The sequence below is a fragment of the Ornithorhynchus anatinus genome, chromosome 1 (genome assembly GCF_004115215.2).
Source record: "Ornithorhynchus anatinus isolate Pmale09 chromosome 1, mOrnAna1.pri.v4, whole genome shotgun sequence".
Taxonomy (NCBI): domain Eukaryota; kingdom Metazoa; phylum Chordata; class Mammalia; order Monotremata; family Ornithorhynchidae; genus Ornithorhynchus; species Ornithorhynchus anatinus.
This window is the reverse complement of record NC_041728.1, coordinates 17,999,042-18,007,223: the sequence shown is the minus strand read 5'-3', so window position 1 is coordinate 18,007,223 and position 8,182 is coordinate 17,999,042. Positions and strand designations below refer to the sequence as shown.

The 8,182-nt window shown below is 44.5% G+C and overlaps 1 non-coding gene across 1 annotated transcript; it reads right to left on the bottom strand.

Moving 5' to 3' along the window:
- Positions 1-5,565: 5,565 nt before the first annotated feature.
- On the bottom strand, positions 5,566-5,703 carry LOC114816229. The gene has a single exon (XR_003763995.1). It is a non-coding gene; the product is annotated as a small nucleolar RNA SNORA7 (small nucleolar RNA).
- Between the last annotated feature and the right edge of the window lie 2,479 nt (positions 5,704-8,182).

Sequence of the window (8,182 nt, the reverse complement as noted above, 5' to 3'; positions counted from 1 at the left end):
CTAGTACAGTCGCTTTTCATTTGTGAGGATAACGTGTCTTTACACAGGCCAGATGTGTGGCCCTCAGTAGGGGAGGGGGAAGAATGTCTACATCATTCTTAGATCCCAAGAGGTCTCCAGTAACTCAGCACATCTGCCATACCTTCGATGAGGGCACCGTTTTGAAACAATCACCCCCAAAGAGATTGACTCTGGCCGGGCAGTTTCCTTGGCCATCCCTCTCGATGGTAAACTTCCTATGGGTAGGGAATGTATCTCTTAATTCAGTTGCATTGATTAATCCCCAATTTCCCCCAAATGATCCATTTCACAAAAAAGGCAGTCTGGGAATCTGCCCGAGCAACAGATTTTCCCAGAGGGATCAGGGAATTTAGGAGTGGACAGTGGAGACATTTGGGATGGGCTACCCAGGCTGCTTGCTTGACAGCCAATTGGGGCTGTTCCAGGGGTTAGGAAATTCTGGACCACATGACTGCCCTTCCTATAACATATATGTAATGGTAGAGCCTGGGCGTCAGAAGGTCATGGATTCTAATCTCACCTCTGCCACTTTGTCTGCTGTGTGACCTCGAGCAAGTCACTTCACTTCTCTGGACCTCAGTTACCTCATCCGTCAGATGGAAATTGAGACTGCGAGCCCCACGTGGGCCTGGGACTGTGTCCAACCTGATTTGCCGGTATCCACCCCAGCCCTTAGTACAGTGCCTGGCACACAGTAAGTGCTTAACAAATACCACAATTATAATTATTCTGCAAAATGACTAAACGCATCAGGACACGAGTGTGTCTACTCTTTTCTTAAGCTCTCCAGGGATGGATGCTCCACAGCTTCCCTGATAATCTATTACACAGCTTTAACCCTTGACCATAAAAATGTTCCTCCTTAGGTTCAAGCAAAATCTCTCCCGTCACAATTCAGGCCTACTGCTACCTCTTCAATCCTCAGGGGAGAGAAACTATTGGTTAGCATCCTCTAACATAGTAAGTAATAGTATTAGTATTTATTAAGTGTTTACTGTGTGCAGAACATTGTACTAAGTGCTGGAAAAGGTAACATTCTATGAATATTGGGATAGCAGACTGGAGAAATTAAATAAGGAAGGATGAAACAAAGTGCAAAGTAACCTGAATAATAATAATACTAATAATGATGGCATTTATTAAGCGCTTACTATGTGCCAATCACTGTTCTAGGTGATGGAGGGGGTGGGTACAAGGTAATCAGGTTGTCCCACATGGGGCTTACAGTCATAATGCCCATTTTACAGATGAGGTAACTGAGGCACAGAGAAGTTAAGTGACTTGCCCAAAGTCCCACAGCTGACAAGTGGTGGAGGCAGGATTAGAACCCATGACCTTTCATTCAATAGTATTTATTGAGCGCTTACTATGTGCAGAGCACTGTACTAAGCGCTTGGAATGAACAAGTCAGCAACAGATAGAGACAGTCCCTGCCCTTTGACGGGCTTAGTCTAATCTGACTCCCAAGCCCGGGGCTCTTTCCACTGAGCTACGCTGCTTCTCTTAATAATAAAATACAAGGACAAGTAACATAACAAAACCATATACCCAAGAGGTAATGGTTATACACACTCCCAGTGGATTATAAACTCAATGAGGACAGGAATCATGTCTAATCCCTCTATCATACTCGACCAACTGCTGAGTACAGACTTCTGCAGCCAGTATGTGCTCCATTAAAACGACCGATTGATCGCTGACTTGATTGCACTCTGTTCTTTGGGTTTGATCATCCCCATTCATGTGAGTTTTTCACACCAGAACTATTTTGTCTTCTTCGGTCACTCTCTTCTTCAGTTATTCTCCATCCCTTGTGGAACACGAGATCTAAACCTGAGAGCATTACACTAAGCAAGGCTCAGCCTGTTGTTTTGGAGAGTAAATCTTACCCCAGATTGAGTCTGTTGAGACTGCCTATTGAGACACAACTGTCTTCTCCCACTTGAGGGTTTGATGCTTCTTTTGAGCCTCTCATTTATACTGTTAGTTGGTTCATCTCAGACTAGCTTCAGTGAAGCATATCACTCATTGTGCTAAACACTGAGCACAGCAAGATTCAAGAGCAACACAGTCAGGTCTGGTAAATTCTTTATAAAACAATTTAGCCTGAGTGCTGTCAGGTTTTGTTCTGCCTGAGGGCTTCAAATTCTATGGTTGGGCAGCTGGAAAAAAAAAACAGAGAGAAGAATAAAGAGAAAATAGATGCATTGCCAAGAAATTAATTCAGTTTTAAATTTCTGAAGATCTCTCCCTTGAGACTTTTTAGTGAGCTGGTATGTATCTAGAGAGCAGTTCACTTGTGAGTAGATAACTGCAGATTAAAAAGTAATTAAAACAAAACTCTCACAGATTAAGTATTTTTGCTTTTCATAGCACTTATCTCTCAGCTTGACTTACTGTGCTGGCCTCCTCACTGGCCTCCTTGCCTCTCCTCACTCCAGTTTTTACTTCACTGTGCTGCCTGGATCACTTTTCTAAAAGAAAACATTCAGTCCATGCCTCCTCACTCCTGAAGAGCTTCTGGTGGATGCTCATCCTACTCTGTATCCAACAGAAACTGTTGTTCTTTCCCAAGCTTTTACTAGAGTGCTCTGCACATAGTAAGAGCTCAATACCACTGATTATCTCACTGATTTCCTACTATAATCCAACCCATATACTTCACTTCTCTAATGTCAATTTACTCACTATACCTCAATCTCATCTACTTTACCACTGATCTTTGCTTACAACCTTCATCTGGCCTGGAACTCCTTTCCCATTCTTATACAAGAGCCCACCATTGAGCCCACCTTCAAAGCCTTATTTTTCTGTAATGGTAGTTGTGAAGTGCTTACTATGTACCAGACCCTATACTAAGCACTAGAAAATCACATCTCCTCCAAGAGGGCTTCCCTAACCAAGTCCTCTTTCCCTTTTCTTCAACTTCCTTCTGCGTCACCCTGACTTGCTCCCTTTATTTATTCTCTCACCCAGCCCCACAACACACACATATACATATATCTGTAATTTATTCAAATTAATGTCCGTTTACACCTCTAGACTGAAAGCTCATTTTGGACAGAGAATGTGTCTGTTATACTGTACTCTCCCAAGCACTAAGTACAGAGTCCTGCACACAGTAAGTGCTCAATAAATACAGTTGACTATTTTTAGAATTAAAGGAAGAAGGCCTTCAGAATGAATCAGTTTATACTGTAGAGGAATGTAATAATTGGGAAAAAAAAATCTTTCAGCCTGAGAAAAATTCCATTTGGCTTCTACAATTTGTAGCAACTTGACCCACACTTCCAATCACCTGTTCCCTTACCTCATTCCCACCTCTTTTGGCTGCTTAGGTTATCTGGGCTATGAGAAAACGTCACTGTTTTCCTCCCCTATGGCAAGCCTAGTAGGTACTCCCCTCACCCATCAGCAAAAGTGAGATTCCCATGAGAACTAAGCATAAAAGGGACAGAGAAGAGCTCAACCAAGAACATTTCTTTAGGCCTCTGTTGAATCCCTCTAAGAACTTCTGTCATCGCTTGTGCACAAGGGCCAGTGTTTTTTTTCATGTAGCTATGAAGGATTGAATTGTCTTCTCCTCTGAAGATGATTTTCCCCTCTAACTGGCTATGGAATCTAGGCATTATTTGTCTTTCATTAAAGATCAATTTAAACAATATTTAAACTCAAAAACTGGACTTCATGTTGATTTCAGTTTACTGATTTAAATACTGGGTATACTTACAGACGTTTCTGAAAATTACACAATCTGATGGTAAAAATTTCACTGATGCATGTGAGACTGAAAGTCCTTTTTGGCTCTATGACATTTGTTATCTACAATGCCTTGAGTTGTTTTTGCTTTCCCCTTTTTGTCCTGGGATCTCCCTGGCGCCTCCATTCTAAAACAGCCATCTACTTCTAAGTGGGGTATGCTAGGGTAACCTCTCTTTTGCTGATGACTCCTAACTGCTGGTAGCTATGCCATATTGTTGCATCTTCAAAAGGTTCTCCTGCTCATCCCGCTAAGACTTGACTCATTCACTTCACTGCTGAGTGGCTGCAGGAGAGCACTCTAATCATCACCCATTTTCTTTAATCTCACCCACAAAAGGTTTGTTGTGACAAACATTATACTTATACTGTTGAATTAATCGTGGTATTTGTTAAATGCCTTTATGTACCAGGCACTGTACTAATTGCTGGGGCGATCCAAGATCATCAGGTCAGACACAATTCTTTGTCCATCCTTTTCTATGCATGCACACATGGATGGAGAATAATAATGATGATAGTATTTGTTAAGTGCTTAGTCTGTGCCAAGCGCTGTTCTAAGTGCTGGAGTAGATACAAAGTAATCAGGTTGTCCCATGGGGGGCTCACAGTCTTAATCTCCATTTTACAGATGAGGTAACGGAGGCACAGAGAAGTTAAGTGACTTGCCCAAAGTCACACAGATGAGACTGTGTGGTGGAGGCGGAGTTAGAACATGTGACCTCTGACTTCCAAGCCCGTGCTCTTTCCACTAAGCCACGCTTCTTCTCTGTCAGCTCCTACTGATGGGCTCCTACTCTCAGCAGTAGCATCTTTGAATATTAGCCTGATGTCACGTATCCTGCCACCTATACCTTTGACCTCCCTCAAACCTTGAACACACTACCCCTTCATATCCGGCAGTCCGCCATTCTCCCCACCCTCAAAACCCTTCTAAAATCATGTTTCCCCAAAAGGTCTTCCCCTATTAACCCCTCTTTTCCCACCCTTCTAGTTCGACTGCTTGGCTGTGTACCCCTTAAGCAGTTTGATATTCACCCCACCCCTACGGTACTTATGTCTGTATCTTTTCATTCTACTTGCAGATCTTCTATCTGTAATTTTTTTAATGTCCATTTTCCCCATGACGCTGTAAGCTCCTCTTATTTAAATGACATTTGTTAAGCACTTAATATGTGCCAGTAAGTGTACTAAGCACTGTGGTAGATGAGGGCTAATCAGGTTGAATGCAGTCCATATGGGGCTCACAGTCTTAATTCCCATTTTACAGATGAGGAAGCTGAGGCACAGAGAAGTGAAGTGACTTGCCCAAGGTCATATAGCAGACAAGTGGCAAAGCCGGGATTAGAATCCAGGTCCTTCTGACTCCCAGACCTATGCTCTATCCACTACGCCGTGCAGTTTCTTACTTCGTGGGCAAGGATCATGTCTATAAACTCTATTCTATTGTATTTTTCCAAGCATTTAGTACAGTGCTTTGCATAGAGTAAGCGCTCCGTAAATACCATGGATTGATTGATTTGAGGGGCTGCTAGGCATTTCAGGGCAGACGGTATTGGTGGAACAGCTCAGACCTTGTTGTCTTATGCTGTCGGGTCATGTCTTACCCATAACGACGCCATGGACACGTCTCTCCCAGAACGCCCCACCTCCGTCTGCAATCATTCTGGTAGTGGCTCCATAGAGTTTGCTTGCTAAAAATACGGCAGTGGTTTACGCAGTAAACCTGAGCCTCCACCCTCGACTCTCTCCCATGCCGCTACTGCTCGGTACGGGTGAGTTTTGACTTGTATCAGATTGCCTTCCACTCGCTAGCCACTGCCCAAGCTAGAAATGGAATGGACAGGCCTCTGCTTGACTCTCTCTCCCATAGTCGAGACTGGTAGAGGACTGGGAACTCTCTAGGTGCAACCCTGAGAGATGAGAGCTCAGACATTAGTCACTATTTAAATATATCGACAGAGAGAAACCAAGAGGCTATCTGATTGGCAAAAATTCACGGGGAAGAGAAATGCTACCAATTATGCGGGGGGAAATCACATACCCCCAAGTAAGTGTACTCATCAGACAAAGAAACTTTCTGCTGACCTTACTGCACTCATGAATAGCTTTTTACTTTGTCTTGTGGGAATTACAGAACATACATCAGTTCTGGAAGTTAGGAAGTACTGAAACCTGTTGGTCCGAAGATTTTCCTGAATCAAGTCTTTTTCTGACCCTACCTGTCAGACACTTATTATAAATGTAATTTTCTGAAAAATGTTGGCTCACCTAGAGCAATGGGTTACATTTTTCCTTTGTAATCGGCAAATATCTCATGCCCTCCTACCCTTTTAAGTCATTTGGTTGGCAATATAACCTTAATTTTATGCATGAGGATTTACATTCTATTTCCATTAGCCTTAATGGGAAGTCATTAACTAACTGATGATTGGTAATTTACAATAATCCAAGACATAGTTACTGCATTTAAAAGTTGTAGAAAAAAATCACAGTCACCATTAAAATTGAAAGTATGCTAAACGGTGCCTACTCATAGTTAAAAATAAAACTCTATTGAGCAGCAATATTTACATGATGTTCTAATCTCGCATTACTAATGTGATCAAGTCTACCCTTGAAGTTAAAAAAAAAATCTCTAGCTAGTGGGAAAACAAAATCATTGGAGTCCTGGGAGCGGAGTGCCCCAAACAATTTTACCTCAAGCCTAAAGCCAGTTAGAATTTATTTTAGCATTTACATGATTTATCTTTTTATTCAAGAGGAACAAAACAGTAACGCAAATTAAACTCAAGTCATCTGCATACAGATGCAAAGTCCTGAAACAAAAATTATTGGTATATGTCCAAATGTGAGCCTTAAACCCAATCATTTCTCTTTCAGCTTTTCATATTTTTTAGCATTCACTTTACGGACCATTATTTTGGCAATATGGAGCTAGAAGAATTCAAATATGTAATGAATAAATAATGATGGTAGTTGTTAAGCACTTACTATGTGCAGAGCACTGTTCTAAGCACTGGAGTGGATACAAGGTTATCAGGTTGACCCACTTGGGGCTCACAGTCTTATTCCGCACTATCCCTCCTCCCCCCTCCCTCTCCTTCCCCTCCTTCGAAGCCCATATCATTCGCCTCTACCACCCACTCCAGTTACTTGTCGCCGTCATCTACCGCCCTCCCGGTCCCACCTCCGACTTCTTCAACCACCTTGACCCCTTTCTCACCTTCCTCCTCTCCTTCTCTCTGCCCACTCTGATCCTTGGAGACTTCAACATCCACACGGATGTACCCGACGACTCCTCTGCCGCCCGCCTGCTATCCCTCCTCGACTCTGCCGACCTCCTCCTCCACCATACCGCGCCCACTCACCGACTCGGTCACACCCTCGATCTCGTCATCTCCTACCGCTGCACTATCTCCTCACTCACCAACTCTGAAATCCCTCTCTCTGACCATAACCTTCTCACCTGCCTCATCTCTCACACTCCCTCCCCCTGCAAATCTTCGCTACTGCCCCACAGAGACCTCCGCTCTCTCGATCCCATCCGTCTTTCCAATAGCATCTAGCCTCACCTTGCCGCCCTGTCCTCTCTTCCCACTCTCGACGATCAGGTCTCCGCTCTCAACTCCACCCTCTCTACTCATCTCGACTCTCTCGCCCCCCTTTCCCTCCGCCGCTCTCGCTCCACTAACCCACAGCCCTGGATCACCTCCTCCGTCCGCCTCCTACGCTCCTATGCTCGAGCTGCCGAGCGCTGCTGGCGAAAGTCCAAGCACCAAGCCGACCTCACACACTTCAAATTTATCCTTTCCTGCCTTAACTCTGCCCTCTCCTCCGCCAGGCAAAGCTTCTTCTCCTCCCTCATCGACACCCATGCCCGTCACCCCTGCCGATTGTTCCGGACCTTTAACTCTCTCCTTAGGCCCCCTGTTCCTCCCCCTCCCCCATCTCTCACCCCTAATGATCTGGCCACCTATTTCCTCACAAAAATCAACACGATCAGGTCTGAGCTCCCCAAAGACACCCCTCCGCCTCTCCCCTCCCCCCCAACAACCCCCTCCCCTACTTTCCCATCCTTCCCTGCAGTATCCTCAGAGGAGATCTCCTCCCTCCTCGCAAGTGCCACCCCCTCCACCTGCGCCTCGGACCCCATTCCCTCTCACCTTCTTAAAACCATCGCCCCTGCCCTCCTCCCTTCCTTAACTTCTATTTTTAACCACTCAATCTCCAAGGGCTCCTTCCCCTCTGCCTTCAAACATGCCCACGTCTCCCCCATCCTAAAAAAACCCGCTCTTGACCCCACTTCCCCCTCCAGTTATCGTCCTATCTCCCTACTCCCCTTCCTTTCCAAAATCCTAGAACGAGTTGTCTACAATCGATGCCTAGAATTCCTTAACTC